This window comes from Schistocerca nitens, chromosome 2 (assembly GCF_023898315.1).
Source record: "Schistocerca nitens isolate TAMUIC-IGC-003100 chromosome 2, iqSchNite1.1, whole genome shotgun sequence".
In the NCBI taxonomy this organism is placed as follows: domain Eukaryota; kingdom Metazoa; phylum Arthropoda; class Insecta; order Orthoptera; family Acrididae; genus Schistocerca; species Schistocerca nitens.
In genome coordinates, this window is record NC_064615.1 from 579,862,854 (window position 1) to 579,880,185 (window position 17,332).

General features: G+C 43.6%; 1 protein-coding gene and 1 non-coding gene across 4 annotated transcripts in view; one reads left to right on the forward strand and one right to left on the reverse strand.

Moving 5' to 3' along the window:
- Positions 1 to 17,332, reverse strand: part of LOC126236636 (glycerol kinase-like) — a 280,730-nt gene that overhangs the window by 131,681 nt on the left and 131,717 nt on the right. The gene's annotated exons all lie outside the window — the stretch shown is intronic.
- Positions 791 to 865, forward strand: Trnas-cga (transfer RNA serine (anticodon CGA)). Its single transcript has one exon. It is a non-coding gene; the product is annotated as a tRNA-Ser (tRNA).

Consider the following 17,332-nt stretch of genomic DNA (forward strand, 5'->3'; position numbering starts at 1 on the left):
TCTAATCAGTACACGGTTTCTTTTATATGATTCTTGAAGTTGCGATTTCTACGAAAAAACCCTATCCCTTATTATCGCATAATTTTTATAACAAAGTTCCACCAGCGGACAGTTTAGCTGTTCGGCTTCAAGAAATTGATTTAATTCAATCAAGAAATATTTTGTTACGTGTGTGTAGAAATTCTGACCAACAAAGAAATACTTATCCATGATCGCGCATGGAGATTTGAATGCCATAAATCTCTAAGAGTCGACTGTCCGAAGCATTTCGCCACCTCTCACACCCACAGTCTTGGCAAAGCGTGGGGAACATAGAAACTTATCCAAGCTTTTGATCGGCTATTACAATATATTTGTTGCCTTGAACCACAAACCGTTTCACATCATGAATAAAATAATTTGTGATGTAAAGTCTTTCTAAGGATTTGACGAAACACGCTTTCTGTTATGGGAAAGGAAGCTATGGGCGCTCGTATGTCCATTTAGTGTTGTTTTAAAGTTTCATCAATACGAGACATGTTCTCATAAGAATAAAACACGGGTACATATTAACTGTGTTTCTATAGCTACTTATTTCGGGAACGGAAGAGTCGCGATAATGGCCAACACTGTTTTGACTGAACTTTTCTAGGAGCTTTAGGATATACTAGAAAAGAATGTGAATTCGATATAGTTAGACCAAGAACAAAATCCTTCTGGACTGCTCCACATTACTGAGCTTCTGTGAAGTTTGGAAGGTAGGAGACGAGGTACTGGCGGAATTAAAGCTGTGAGGAAGGGGCGTGAGTCGTGCTTGGGTAGCTCAGTTGGTAGAGCACTTGCCCGCGAAAGGCAAAGGTCCCGAGTTCGAGTCTCGGTCCGGCATACAGTTTTAATCTGCCAGGAAGTTTCACATCAGCGCACACTCCGCTGTAGAGTGGAAATTTCATTCTAGTGCCAATTCAGTGTTCGTAAATATTTCAACGCTTCAGCTAATGGCTCAAGTGAATATGGCAAATAAGCTGCTGTTGTTCATCTTTTCGCCTCAATTAGTTGACTTAGCGACCTTGCATGAAATCAAGTGCTTCCGCGGAGGTCCCGACATACGTGTTTGCCTTTTCTCGGTGTAGTTGGGAGTTTAACCGACAACGAGCAAGCTCAAGTAGCTGTGGCTTAATCCCATTAGCGAAGATGACGAGATAAACTGATTCTACAACCAGATTCCGAAGTATCAGCAGAGTTCCATATCTGATACACACACCTGCACACTAAGTCAGGAGCAGATACGTGCCTGATGATTGTTCTTCGAAATTTACAGTTAAGTGCCGGACTGAACCCAATCCGGTAACACCCTAAGGACTGATGCAAAGCGTCTACTTACCATCATCTTCCGTGTACAGTTTCAACCTTCAACATTTCAAGAATTAATATATGAACAAAATAACTATCCCCACAGTGACAGTATCACGGTGACTGCAGTTCTCGACATACTGTTTTTTACATCGTTCAAATGAAGCATTTTTCCAAGATTTAGGAATAACACTGTTGCTTAACTGTCATGTGATTCAGCTGCAGTACAAAACTGACTTCTAAAACACGGACACCGACGACGATTTTCACCACCTAAAATCGAATAAAGTCGCTGAACATTGTACGGTGACGTTAAGGGTTCGTTCAGCTCCACACAAAGAAAGACTAATTCGGTTCGCGAGAATTGGAGACTTTCCTTCGCGAAACGCGAATGGTGTCTATGTAAAACTATTCAGTATGTATGACTGCAACTTGTTAGCCTGTAGTGTAACAATGTACTGTTGTTAGCGATTAGAAAAGAAAGACTACGAAATTTTCTGCCAAAATATAATCTCTTCTTATTGAATAACATTAGGTGTAAGTTCTCATTTAACAGACTGATCATCACCAACAGTGGCTAAAGCCCTTATAACGCGGGAGACTGAGGGGAGATTTTAGATTTAATTATCGTCCTTACGTACGTATTGGAGAGTGCAAGATTAGTAAGAGGTCACTAAGTTCGACAAAGGGCGGCCATTCGATCAATTTTTGGGTAAAACACTGGCACGCATTACTAATCTCCAGTCGTAAAATTCGCTTGATAGCGGCAGCCTGGTTGATAGACGAAGCACCATCAGATTACAACTCCGAATCTCATTATCTTTAAAACTATTAGAGTAAAAAATAAAAGAAAAATCGTTAATGGTAAGCAGAAATTCCTAATACTGAAATTCTTTATTGTTGATGTTAGAAGTGTTGTGGCCTAGATATCACAGACGTTGTGCTCCTGCAGCAGATACGTAGATAAGTCGTTCGAAGAGAATTCAGCTAGGGTTCACACATCCCACATGCGCTAAATAGAAGCCAAAACATTCTCATCAAAGCGTGACCATGGTACTCAGAGACTTTCTACACTGAGGCACCAAAGAAACTGGTATGCGTCATCAAATACAGAGATGTGTAAACAGACAATACGGCGCTGCGGTCGGCAACGCCAGTATAAGACAACTAAAAGTGTCTGGCGCAGTTGTTAGATCGGTTACTGCTGTTACAATGCCAGGTTACCAAGATTTAAGGGAGTTTGAACGTGGTATTACATCGGCGCACAAGCTATGGGACACAGCATCTCCGAGATAGCGATGAAGTGGGGATTTTCCCATACGACGATTTCAAGAGTGTCCCCGGAATATCCGAAATGGCCAGTAAAACATCAAATCTTCGACATCGCTGCGGCCAGAAAAAGATCCTGCAATAACGGGACGAACGACGACTGAAGAGAATCGTTCAACAAGACAGAAGTCCAATCCTTCCTCAAATTGCTGCAGATTTCAATGCTGGGCCATCAACAAGTGTGAGCTTGCGAACCATCAAACGAAACATCATCGATATGCGCTTTCGGAGCCGAAGGCCCATTCGTGTACCCTTGAAGACTGCACGACACAAATCTTTACGCCTCGCCTGTGCCCGTCAAAAACGACATTGGACTGTTGATGACTGGAAACATCTTGCCTGGCCGGACGACACTCGTTTCAAATTGTTTCGAGCGGATGGACGTGTAAGGGTATGGAGACAACCTCATGAATCCATGGAACCTACATGTCACCAGAGGACTGTTCAAGCTAATGGAGGCTCTGTAACGGTGTGGGCCGTGTGCAGATGGGGTGATATGGGACCCCTGATGCGTCTAGATACGACTCTGACAGGTGACAAGTTCGTAAGCATCCTGTCTGATCACCTGCATCCATTCATGCCCATCGTGCATTCCGACGAACTTGGACAATTCCAGCAGAACAATGCGACACCACACACATTCAGAATTGCTGCAGAGTGGCTCCAGGAACACACTTCTGAGTTTAAACACTTCCGCTGGCCTCCTAACTCATCAGACATGAACATTATTGACCGTATCTGGGATGCGTTGCTATGTGCTGTTCAAAAGAGACCTCCAACCCTCGCACTTCTACGGATTGGACAGTCCTGCAGGATTCATGGCGTTAGTTCCCTCCAACACTACTTCAGACATTAGTCGAGTCCATGCCACGTCGTGTTGTGGCCCTTCTGCGTGCTCCCGGGGGCCCTGCACGACATTAGGAAGGTGTACCAGTTTCTTTGGCTCTTCAGTGTAGTTTACAGTGACAAGGTTGTTGAAGACTGTACTTTCCATGGCGATTTCTTTTATTTCCTGAAAAGCTACAGTTAGTCAAATGGTTCAAATGGCTCTGAGCACTATGGGACTTAACTTCTGAGGTCATCAGTCCCCTAGAACTTAGAACTACTTAAACCTAACTAACCTAAAGACATCACACACATCCATGCCCGAGGCAGGATTCGAACCTGCGACCGTAGCGGTCGCGCGGTTCCAGACTGTAGCGCCTAGAACCGCTCGGCCGCACGGGCCGGCTGCAATTAGTCCACGAGATTATAATCTAACTGATAGTTTAGTTATTACGATTCGTAGCGTTCTTACGTATACCAGCAAAGATTTCAAATACGCCACCTGGGCAACCCAGTGATGTGGTCCGATCGTTAAAACTCCGGTGACATAGTCGGGAAAAATGAAGCTAAAATCTCCATCTGGCCATCTTTATTTAGATTTTCGGTGTTTTCCTAAAATCACTTTGGGACGAACGCATGGACATCTCGTCAAGCAATGCCACATCTTATTTCCTTCCCCCATCCTTGTCCAGTCGGTGCATCTGCTTCGTCTCTAATAATCTCGACATTTAAGAGATGTTGAACTAACGGTCATTCTTGTTCTTCGAAGATGCCACTGCCATGTAATGATAAAAATTATCGTACCCTTGATAATACTAATCTGCTTTCAATATTCGGTTATTCAGTATTTTTATAGTAGTAACAGTTGCTTCTACTTTTGTCTGATGCTATCCACAGACCGTAGCGTTTTGGTCTGAGTTACTTGAAGAAAAACAGGATGCGATGGCATTGCGTGTTACTTGTTGAGGCCTCGAGAGAAACTACAATTCAGTAATTACTTCGCTCTGAGGAACTGTGTTTAAAAGCGTTCTGCAGACTGCTCGCAGGTCCAAGGAATGTTGTTTCTTTCATCACCAACTTCTGTTGATCACGTTCCCTTCATGCAGTGTGATCAAAAGCGTGTGTAGTTCTATATACTAGCGTAGCCCAACCTTCACAAAATAACAGTTTTCACTTTTAATTTATGGCGCGGTGTTTGGGACATAAAGTATTGTTTTTCTAAGGCCGGCTTACGCGTATATATTTTAATTAGCTACCACAGAAGCAGAAAAAAAGGTTACTTACGCTCAAAACGGTTGTGTATATAGAGGTTTAACAAATATACTTAGTATAAATACCGTAGGGAAAACAGGTAATATTCGTAGTTTATTTTCAGACTAATCTCAAAGGTACTGGAGCTGTCTATTTGTATTTCATTTGTATTAACATATCTCTGGGAGTATTCTGTACTGTCTGTGCGACTTCAATCGTTATGCTGATGTGCTGATCCAACATCATCTTTGGCTCCATATATTGACACGAGTGCAAATTTTCGCTGCCCTCTTCCAGTTTTCGATCGTGACACCTGTCGTCTAAGGACATCTAAAAAAATACTGAAACAGCACGTAATATAAGAAAAGGCAACAATTTAGTATACAAGCCTATGCTGCCGGAACTCTTTACACATTAATTGTTTTACCACATGCGACCAAACCCAACTAGTAGTAGGGGAGGCAGATGTCAAGATTCATTGGAAGCACTTAAACACTTCGAAATGTGTTTACCACAATTTCTTTATTCCAATATGTCTTCAGCGCTTCGACGTAACGCCATTTTCAAAGGCTATAAAAGCACACAGACAAAATTGGTATCAGTAGAAATAGAAGTGATGTCACATTTTCGGTAATTATGTGGAGCTGTAATATGGGAAGCACAAATATAGTTGAAGTGCCAAGGAAAATGTTTGAGCAACTTATGGGTTTCCCACATTGGTCTGGGACAATGCTACGAGAGGAGAGGGAGGAAGGAGGGATGATCCGAAGAAGAGTACTGCCTATCATAACCGGCTCATTTTTTAAGAGCAAGAGCTCCCGGACATGCTCCGCCAACTTAAATAGCAGACGATATACAAGAAATGCTTTGTGCATCACTGTGAGATTTACTTTTAAACATTCCGAGAGCGCACGTTATAATAAAAGCCGAGCAACGTATGTTACTTACTTCCTCATACGGATGTCTACAGACAGTCACTTCAGTACAAGTGAAGTCAATTCTGAATGTGTGAAAATCAGTAAACACAGTCACACGGTTGAACTATCTCTGTGCTCAGTATTTTGCATAAAGTATGATGCGCGACCAACAGAGCCAAGAGTTGCGTTAGAATCCTTAAACGGATATTCACTGACTTACACAACATACATAACTTAGTATGTTTTCGAGAATAAATAAATGCGGGGGAAAATTGCGCGAGACGAGCGCAAAAGTGTCATCGTAGTTATTTTATTGTTAACACTCTTGTTAGATAAATACAAATGGGAGATGTAGTAATTAGCCCAATTCCTGAGCAATGGGAATATGTAACGTGGAAGAATAGCTCTGCACTTTTCATTATTGTAGAAGGTGTTTATGAACAGCAGACTGTCTTCTTCCGCCTATGAAGGTAGTATTGGTTAAGTTATAGTTTGAGTAATTATTTCATGGAAAGGAAAGACGAAGATTGACCATGGGACCATTTTGCGTGCGTCTCAATTACATAGTGTAACCATCGCTAGCGGTAGGTGATTTCATCTTTCAAAGCGGTAATGTCCTCACAGCTAGAAATATTCAATTTTTTCTTCGATAAGGATAAACGCTGAAGCAATGAATTAAAATTTGTGCCACAGCTGCGACTTGAACCCAGGTCTCCTATTACTAGGCAGATGTGTTAACAACTACATCACCACAGCACTGTGGCTATCACAGCTACACCGACTACCCTAGTCTATGCTCTCCCTATCACAATCTTCAATTCACACCTTCAATCTACAGGGTGACACTGAATAATAGGATCTTTGAAATGAGTAGTGGCAGCCATGGGCAGGTGGCAGCACTGCGGGTTCGTGACAGCGAGTAAACAGTCCGCCATTTCAGAAATCATGAATCAGTGGAACGGACAAGAGTGAGGGTTAGCCATAAAAATGTTTTTATAAAAACAATGATAGTTTGGTAGCGGCGCAGAGGGAGTTCCGACGTTTTTATAATTTAGGACGTCATGATGCCGTTCCGTCGAAACAAGCGATAAAATGTTGGATTAATAACTTTGAAGAGATTGGACCTGCCCTCAAGAGGAAACCAACAGGACGATCAAGAAGTGTGCGTTCTCCAGCAAACATTGATGATGTGCGCGAGTCTGTCTTACGGAGCCCACGGTGTTCAATTCGTAAGCAAGCAGCATTGGTTGGAATGTCCTGGGAGTGTGTTCGCAGAATTCTTCATCTTGATTTACAAATTCATACGTACGACGTACAGATGGTGCAACAATTGAAGGACAACGATTACCGGTTACGATTATGATTCTGTCAACAAAAGATAACAAAAATAAAAAATTACGAATTTCTAAACAAGTTTTTGATGCCAGATGAGGCACATTTTCATCTCTCAGGTTGTGTGAATAAACGGAACTACAGTTACTGGGCAAACAAATCCTAATGACGTTCGTGGGCGCCCTTTACACGCTAGTAAAGTGACAGAATCGTGTGGTGTTTCATCACATGGGGTTATCGGCCCGTATTTTTTCGCAAATGAACAGGGAAACACAATAACTGTCAATGTCGATCGTTACGTGGAGATGTTACAAATTTTTGTTACACTTGCACTGAACGACTTTCCAAACGTTCAAGAAGCCTGGTCTCAACTGGACGGAGCGACATCACAAACTGCACGGCAATCAATGGCATATATACGAGAATTGTTTGGCAACCGTGTTATCTCACGATTCGGTAATATTCCCTGGCCCCCTCGATCGCCAGATTTATCCGTTTGTGACTTTTTCCCGTGGGGCTACCTCAACAGCAAAGTCTACACGACTCGACTAAGAATCCTGGACGAGTTAAAACAGAGAATTCAGGATGCTGTTCACAGACTCCCAGCTGAGATGTTGCAGCGGTCAGTGAGAAATCTCATCAGCAGATTTCACGAATGTATTCGTACAGGAGGACGCAATCTAAATGCCATCAATGTTCCGTAAATGGCAAAGTTTTAAGGTTTCAATTACTGTGAATGCAATTTCTTTCAGTCATCGCTTCTAGCTTTATTGGATTGTGGAAATGTTCCCGTTCTTCTGTGTCACCCTGTATTTTCCCCTTTTTAACTCGTCGGCATTGCCAAGGCTCTCCGACATTGGAATAGCACCCCAGCCTTGTACGTAATGGGAAATCCTACCTGAACCCCAGGCGAAGGTGATCTATTGATCTAATGGATTTACCTCTTGGTGGAGACATGTGAGTCTCAACTTCGTTAAGGATAAAAGGTGAAGCTGAAGCTTCTATCCTTACGAAGATAAGCTTCTCTCTTTTGTCGTCAGTCTTCTGACTGGTTTGATGCGGCCCTGCACGAATTCCTCTCCTGTGCCAACCTCTTCATCTCAGAGTAGCACTTGCAACCTTCATCTTCAATTATTTGCTGGCTGCATTACAATCTCTTGTCTTTCTCTACAGTTTTTGCCCTCTACAGCTCCCTCTAGTACCATGGAAGTCAATTCCTCACGTCTTAGCAGATGTCCTATCATCCTATCCCTTCTACTTATTAGTGTTGTCCACATATTCCTTTCCTTTCCTCTCCGATTCTGCGCAGAACCTCCTCATTCCTTACCTTATCAGTCCATCTTATTAAAGAAAAAGTTGAGACGAAGTCCATCAGATCAACATATCACCTAGACTCGAGGTACAGGCAGGATGTCCACGTTACATACAATGCTGTGGCGCTATTCCGGTGTCGGAGAGCGATGGCAAGACTGACGATTTAAGAAGGGGAAAACGGGCTGAAGGTGTGAAATGAAGTTTGTGTTAAGGAGGGCACTGGAGTAGAATAGTCCGTGCACTGTAGTAGCCACAATTCTCCAGTGGTGTAGTGGTTAACACAGTGTCAAGGCCATTTTAGAACGTTACGCAGCCTTAAGTACCGGTGGCAGGTATTGACTCAGCAATGAAGCATATTTAAACTTCTTATGCAGAACGTGACCGCTGCGAATGCTGTGGGCATCACAGAGTGGAAGGACGTTCCTCATGAGTGTGAACCTGTGAACTACGTGGCGAGATAGCTGGAGGGTGGTCTTTATCTGGATGTATCCGTTTAACTACAGGGCGCAAGAAATTGCCTTACATGAAGACTAGAAGTGCTTCCATTCATAATTACCAGATGGTGCGCTAGTGACCTTCGTGAATCATATTATGCATGCGCCCTGTCGTATTGCGAGAAAATTATCAAATACACGATCCATGGGAAGAGTGATACGTATGGACAATATGCAACGTTGCAGATCCTTAACTTTCGCCTACAAATGTCAATAGCCTACACTTGAAAGATCAGTGATGCAATGTAAAGAGAAATTTTAAAAGAAACAACTTTACTGCAAAAAAAGGAAATAATAAATGTCATGTTGCTCTCAGAGAGGTGTTTGCCAATTTTATGCCGCATCGGCAGTTTGCGCGCCAGTATCAATGTTTGTTTATCCAAGCAGCTTCTCATCAGACCACTTAAGGCCAAGTTACGCTCGTTCCAGATGTCCGCACAATGGAAAAATCTTAAGTGGTAACCGAGAATCTATAAATCTGCTTCAGTAGGCAACTACCAAGGAGGCGTAAAAGCTGTTAATTGGTCGATTTTTCTACCATCGTGACAGCTGCAAAATACAGATGTATGCCAGAACAAGAGTAATAAACCGCGGAACGTCATGCACAGTTTGTACAGATCACTGCCTTTCACATTTTGAACAGTAATTAATACATTCATTAGTTTGTAAATTACGCACCTGTCAGGAAAAGAGAATAGTAATGAATTACTACATATCAGTAACAACTTACTGGGTAATAATACGCTGGAAATATTACATATATCTTATTGAAAGGCCATGCAACTATCTGAAACACCACCATTTTTGTCGTGTTGCCCGATTCGCTTTCTATATAGGCATTTTGTTCTGCCATACTTATTAGAAACCACAACTCAAGAATTGGTAAGGCGTCAAAGGGAGTAGGTTTACAACAAATGCAGCTGAGCAGTGGAGCTGTTTGACTGGACCATATTTAAACGGTTCATGCAATAACATTCTCATATCGAGCAATAGTCAATAACCGAGAGTCATTACAAAAGTTCTGAGTAAGTAATACACATACCAATTTTTTTTTTTTTTTTGGGTAATACTTAAGTTATTTCCTCTCAAACTACACTCCTGGAAATGGAAAAAAGAACACATTGACACCGGTGTGTCAGACCCACCATACTTGCTCCGGACACTGCGAGAGGGCTGTACAAGCAATGATCACACGCACGGCACAGCGGACACACCAGGAACCGCGGTGTTGGCCGTCGAATGGCGCTAGCTGAGCAGCATTTGTGCACCGCCGCCGTCAGTGTCAGCCAGTTTGCCGTGGCATACGGAGCTCCATCGCAGTCTTTAACACTGGTAGCATGCCGCGACAGCGTGGACGTGAACCGTATGTGCAGTTGACGGACTTTGAGCGAGGGTGTATAGTGGGCATGCGGGAGGCCGGGTGGACGTACCGCCGCATTGCTCAACACGTGGGGCGTGAGGTCTCCACAGTACATCGATGTTGTCGCCAGTGGTCGGCGGAAGGTGCACGTGCCCGTCGACCTGGGACCGGACCGCAGCGACGCACGGATGCACGCCAAGACCGTAGGATCCTACGCAGTGCCGTAGGGGACCGCACCGCCACTTCCCAGCAAATTAGGGACACTGTTGCTCCTGGGGTATCGGCGAGGACCATTCGCAACCGTCTCCATGAAGCTGGGCTACGGTCCCGCACACCGTTAGGCCGTCTTCCGCTCACGCCCCAACATCGTGCAGCACGCCTCCAGTGGTGTCGCGACAGGCGTGAATGGAGGGACGAATGGAGACGTGTCGTCTTCAGCGATGAGAGTCGCTTCTGCCTTGGTGCCAATGATGGTCGTATGCGTGTTTGGCGCCGTGCAGGTGAGCGCCACAATCAGGACTGCATACGACCGAGGCACACAGGGCCAACACCCGGCATCATGGTGTGGGGAGCGATCTCCTACACTGGCTGTACACCACTGGTGATCGTCGAGGGGACACTGAATAGTGCACGGTACATCCAAACCGTCATCGAACCCATCGTTCTACCATTCCTAGACCGGCAAGGGAACTTGCTGTTCCAACAGGACAATGCACGTCCGCATGTATCCCGTGCCACCCAACGTGCTCTAGAAGGTGTAAGTCAACTACCCTGGCCAGCAAGATCTCCGGATCTGTCCCCCATTGAGCATGTTTGGGACTGGATGAAGCGTCGTCTCACGCGGTCTGCACGTCCAGCACGAACGCTGGTCCAACTGAGGCGCCAGGTGGAAATGGCATGGCAAGCCGTTCCACATGACTACATCCAGCATCTCTACGATCGTCTCCATGGGAGAGTAGCAGCCTGCATTGCTGCGAAAGGTGGATATACACTGTACTAGTGCCGACATTGTGCATGCTCTGTTGCCTGTGTCTATGTGCCTGTGGTTCTGTCAGTGTGATCATGTGATGTATCTGACCCCAGGAATGTGTCAATAAAGTTTCCCCTTCCTGGGACAATGAATTCACGGTGTTCTTATTTCAATTTCCAGGAGTGTACTACTCTCAAATCATTTAGTAAAGACTCCTCGCCATGTGTTTGTGGCAAGGCTTATCAAGGACAAAATCATGCAGATGGTAGAGAATCCTGAAATAAAAACTTTGAGATCAGGAGCTAGCGGCCGCAAAAGGATATTTAATTTTTTATAGACATAAACAACTTACACACTGTAAAAAGTACTTTAGTTCAGAGCGACAGTAGCAAAGTTGGTGGAAATTTGTCATTTTTCCGTTTTCCGTCATTCCTTATTTGCTTCAAAAAAAAAAAAAAAATATCTGCCATTCATTTGGTTGCAAAGACGAAACATACGTCCATGATGGGCAGTTATTGATGAATCTTCTCCCAATAGGTCCAACGCAGTCTCCTCAAATTTTACCACGTGAACAATAATTTGTCGAGAAACTCGGCCAGCTCTCACTGTCTTGAAGAGCGGGGTTTAACTCCAGTTTCTATCCGCGGCCATAAACTACTCTTAATTAGGATAACGCCTCAAGCGAAACTACACTCCATATACCCATTATAACAAAGTAAGACAAGGCAACGCGCTCTGCGGAATGCTCTCGTTTACAGTTTATTTCAAAACAGCGTTATGTGGAAATGAATGTACGGGAATACCTCAATTTAGTAGAAGTCCTTATTTTAGACGGTTTATCACCAACAAATTCATTCCAAGATGGCAATAGTTTATAAGGACTCTGTTCCTTCAGCAGTTAAGAAACAGGCGTTGAATTCAAACGAGATCCGCCTTCTATAAACGATAATCAGCGCAATGCATTTATGTACAAAAGTGTCTTGGTAATGGAAAAACTGAGGGATTTTAAGTACCGGGTGGTTACTATTAAAGTTTAAGTACTCACGGAGTTGCAGCGTAGGCTCTTATTATTGTGTAAGCACCGAAACTTGGTAGATATGATAATGTGTTAATGCGGTACCGACCCCGCCGGAAAAAAATTAAAGGTGCGTCCACGCGACGCCTTGTGTGTGTTTAACTTTGCGCGAGTGCATAAATTTGCAGCAGCCCAACTACGCATGCGCATTTGAAATTTCCTGGAAATGGAGGTCGTGCGTAAAAAGCATTGCTACTCAACTTCGGTGGTAATCTTTGCGCTCTTTAGCAGACGACATGTAGCTGGGGCCTATATGTGTTAAATTTAATGGTGTGTTGAGGTTATGCTGTGAAGCGATTTATGTGCAATAATGTTTGTTGCCCCCCCCCCCCCCCCAACAACCATGGACCTTGCCGTTGGTGGGGAGGCTTGCGTGCCTCAACGATACAGATAGCCGTACCGTAGGTGCAACCACAACGGAGGGGTATCTGTTGTGAGGCCAGACAAACGTGTGGTTCCTGAAGAGGGGCAGCAGCCTTTTCAGTAGTCGCAGGGGCAACAGTCTGGATGATTGACTGATCTGGCCTTGTAACACTAACCAAAATGGCCTTGCTGTTCTGGTACGCCGAACGGCTGAAAGCAAGGGGAAACTACAGCCGTAATTTTTCCCGAGGGCATGCAGCTTTACTGTATGATTAAATGATGATGGCGTCCTCTTGGGTAAAATATTCCGGAGGTAAAATACGAGGGCAGTTCAATAAGTAATGCAACACATTTTTTTTCTGAAACAGGGGTTGTTTTATTCAGCATTGAAATACACAAGGTTATTCCCCAATCTTTTAGCTACACAACACTATTTTTCAACGTAATCTCCATTCAATGCTACGGCCTTACGTCACCTTGAAATGAGGGCCTGTATGCCTGCACGGTACCATTCCACTGGTCGATGTCGGAGCCAACGTCGTACTGCATCAATAACTTCTTCATCATCCGCGTAGTGCGTCCCACGGATTGCGTCCTTCATTGGGCCAAACATATGGAAATCCGACGGTGCGAGATCGGGGCTGTAGGGTGGATGAGGAAGAACAGTCCACTGAAGTTTTGTGAGCTCCTCTCGGGTGCGAAGACTTGTGTGAGGTCTTGCGTTGTCATGAAGAAGCAGAAGTTCGTTCTGATTTTTGTGCCTACGAACACGCTGAAGTCGTTTCTTCATATTCTGAAGAGTAGCACAATACACTTCAGAGTTGTTCGTTAGACCATGGGGAAGGACATCGAACAGAATAACCCCTTCAGCGTCCCAGAAGACTGTAACCATGACTTTACAGGCTGAGGGTATGGCTTTAAACTTTTTCTTGGTAGGGGAGTGGGTGTGGCGCCACTCCATTGATTGCCATTTTGTTTCAGGTTCGAAGCCTGTAACAATCTTTGACAAGAAATTGTCACCCTCAGCCACATGACGAGCAAGCAATTCCGCACAGATGGTTCTCCTTTGCTCTTTATGGTGTTCGGTTAGACAACGAGGGACCCAGCGGGAACAAACCTTTGAATATCCCAACTGGTGAACAACTGTGACAGCACTACCAACAGACATGTCAAGTTGAGCACTGAGTTGTTTGATGGTGATCCGTCGATCATCTCGAACGAGTGTGTTCGCACGCTCCGCCATTGCAGGAGTCACAGCTGTGCACGGCCGGCCCGCACGCGGGAGATCAGACAGTCTTGCTTGATCTTGTGGCGATGATGACACACGCTTTGCCCAACGACTCACCGTGCTTTTGTCCACTGCCAGATCACCGTAGACATTCTGCAAGCGCCTATGAATATCTGAGATGCCCTGGTTTTCCGCCAAAAGAAACTCGATCACTGCCCGTTGTTTGCAACGCACATCCGTTACAGACGCCCTTTTAACAGCTCCGTACAGGGCTGCCACCTGCCGGAAGTCAATGAAACTATACGAGACGAAGCGGGAATGTTTGAAAATATTCCACAAGAAATTTCCGGTTTTTTCAACCAAAATTGGCGGAGAAAAAAAATGTGTTGCATTACTTATTGAACTGCCCTTGTAGTCCCTCACTCGGATCTCCGGGCAGGGACTACTCAAGAGGATGTCGTTATCAGGAGAAAGATAACTGGCGTTCTACGGCTCGGAGCGTGGTATGTCGGATCCCTTAATCGGGTAGGTAGGTTAGAAAATTTAAAAAGTGAAATGGATAGGTTAAAGTTAGATATAGTGGGAATTAGTGAAGTTCGGTGGCAGGACGAACAAGACTTCTGGTCAGGTGAATACAGAGTTACAAATACAAAATCAAATAGGGGTAATGCAGGAGTAGGTTTAATAATGAATAAAAAATAGGTGTACGGGTAAGCTACTACAATCAGCATAGTGAACGCATTATTGTGACCAAGATAGACACGAAGCCCACGCCTACTACAGTAGTACAAGTTTATATGTCAACTAGCTCTGCAGATGACGAAGAAATTGAAGAAATGTATGATGAGATAAAAGAAATTATTCAGGTAGTGAAGGGAGACGAAAATTTAATAGTCATGGGTGACTGAAATTCGGTAGTAGGAAAAGGGAGAGAAGGAAACGTAGTAGGTGAATATGGATTGGGGCTAAGAAATGAAAGAGGAAGCCGCCTGGTAGAATTTTGCGCAGAGCATAACTTAATCAGAGCTAATACTTGGTTTAAGAATCATGAAAGAAGGTTGTATACATGGAAGAAGCCTGGAGATACTGACAGGTTTAAGATAGATTATATAATGGTAAGACAGAGATTTAGGAACCAGGTTTTAAATTGTAAGACGTTTCCAGGGGCGGATGTGGACTCTGACCACAATCTATTAGTTATGAACTGTAGATTAAAACTGAAGAAACTGCAAAAAGGTGGGAATTTAAGGAGATGGGACCTGGATAAACTGAAAGAACCAGAGATTGTACAGAGTTTCAGGGAGAGCATAAGGGAACAATTGACAGGAATGGGGGAAAGAAATACAGTAGAAGAAGAATGGGTAGCTCTGAGAGATGAAGTAGTGAAGGCAGCAGAGGATCAAGTAGGTAAAAAGACGAGGGCTAGTAGAACTCCTTGGGTAACAGAAGAAATATTGAACTTAATTGATGAAAGGAGAAAAAATAAAAATGCAGTAAATGAAGCAGGCAAAAAGGAATACAGACGTCTCAAAAATGAGATCGACAGGAAGTGCAAAATGGCTAAGCAGGGATGGCTAGAGGACAAATGTAAGGATGTAGAGGCTTATCTCACTAGGGGTAAGATAGATACTGCCTACAGGAAAATTAATGAGACCTTTGGAGAAAGGAGAACCACTTGTATGAATATCCAGAGCTCAGATGGAAACCCAGTTCTAAGCAAAGAAGGAAAAGCAGAAAGGTGAAGGTGTATATAGAGGGTCTATACAAGGGCGACGTACTTGAGGACAATATTATGGAAATGGAAGAGGATGTAGATGAAGATGAAATGGGAGATACGATACAGCGTGAAGAGTTTGACAGAGCACTGAAAGACTTGAGTCGAAACAAGGCCCCCGGAGTAGACAACATTCTATTAGAACTACTGACAACCTTGGGAGAGCCATTCCTGACAACTCTACCATCTGGTGAGCAAGATGTATGAGACTGGCAAAATACCCTCAGACTTCAAAAAGAATATAATAATTCCAGTCCCAAAGAAAGCAAGTGTTGACAGATGTGAAAATTACCGAACAATCAGTTTAATAAGTCACAGCTGCAAAATACTAACGCAAATTCTTTACAGACAATGTAAAAACTGATAGAAGCCGACCTCGGGGAAGATCAGTTTGGATTCCGTAGAAATGTTGAAACACATGAGGCAATACTGGCCCTACGACTTATCTTAGAAGAATGATTAAGGAAAGGCAAACCTACGTTTCTAGCATTTGTAGACTCAGAGAAATCTTTTGACAATGTTGATTGGAATACTCTTTTTCAAATTCTGAAGGTGGCAGGGGTAAAATACAGGGAGTGAAAGGCTATTTATAATTTGTACAGAAAGCAGACGGCAGTTACAAGAGTCGAGGGTTATGAAAGGGAAGCAGTGGTTGGGAAGGGAGTGAGACAGGGTTGTAGCCTCTTCCCGATGTTATTCAATCTGTATATTGAGCAAGCAGTAAAGGAAACAAAAGAAAAATTCGGTGTAGGTATTAAAATCCATGGAGAAGAAACAAAAACTTTGAGGTTTGCCGATGACATTGTAAGTCTGTCAGAGACAGCAAAGGACTTGGAAGAGCAGTTGAATGGAATGGACAGTGTCTTGAAAGGAGGGTATAAGATGAACATCAACAAAAGCAAAACGAGGATATGGAATGTAGTCGAATTAAGTCGCGTGATGCTGAGGGAATTAGATTAGGAAATGACACAAAGTAGTAAAGGAGTTTTGCTATTTGGGGAGCAAAATAACTGATGATGGTCGAAGTAGAGAGGATATAAAATGTAAACTGGCAATGGCAAGGAAAGCGTTTCTGAAGAAGAGAAATTTGTTAACATCGAGTATAGATTTAAGTGTCAGGAAGTCGTTTCTGAAAGTATTTGTATGGAGTGTAGCCATGTATGGAAGTGAAACGTGGACGATAAATAGTTTACACAAAAAGAGAATAGAAGCTTTCGAAATGTGGTGCTACAGAAGAATGCTGAAGATTGGATGGGTAGTCCACGTAACTAATGAGGAGGTATTGAATAGAATTTGGGAGAAGAGGAGCTTTTATTACAACTTGACTAGCAGAAGGGATCGGTTGGTAGGACATGTTCTGAGACATCGATGGATCACCAATTTAGTACTGGAGGGCAGCGTGGAGGGTAAAAATCGTAGAGGGAGCCCAAGAGATGAATACACTAAACAGATTCAGAAGGATGTAGGTTGCAGTAGGTACTGGGAGATGAAGTAGCTTGCACAGGATAGAGTAGCAAGGAGAGCTGCATCAAACCAGTCTCAGGACTGAAGACCACAACAACAACAACAACAACAACAATGTTTGTTGACTCCAAAGGACACAAGCTGACGATTACACATAAACAAAAAAGTCTATGGAATGCCGATTCTGAAGATTACAAAGACAATTCGAGATGTCCTAGATAAGAAGTTTACGAGCATATTTCTCAAAGGAATATGATATCGTTTCGAAGTAGGAAAACTGAGAAGAACAAGTCACAAATTTATGAAA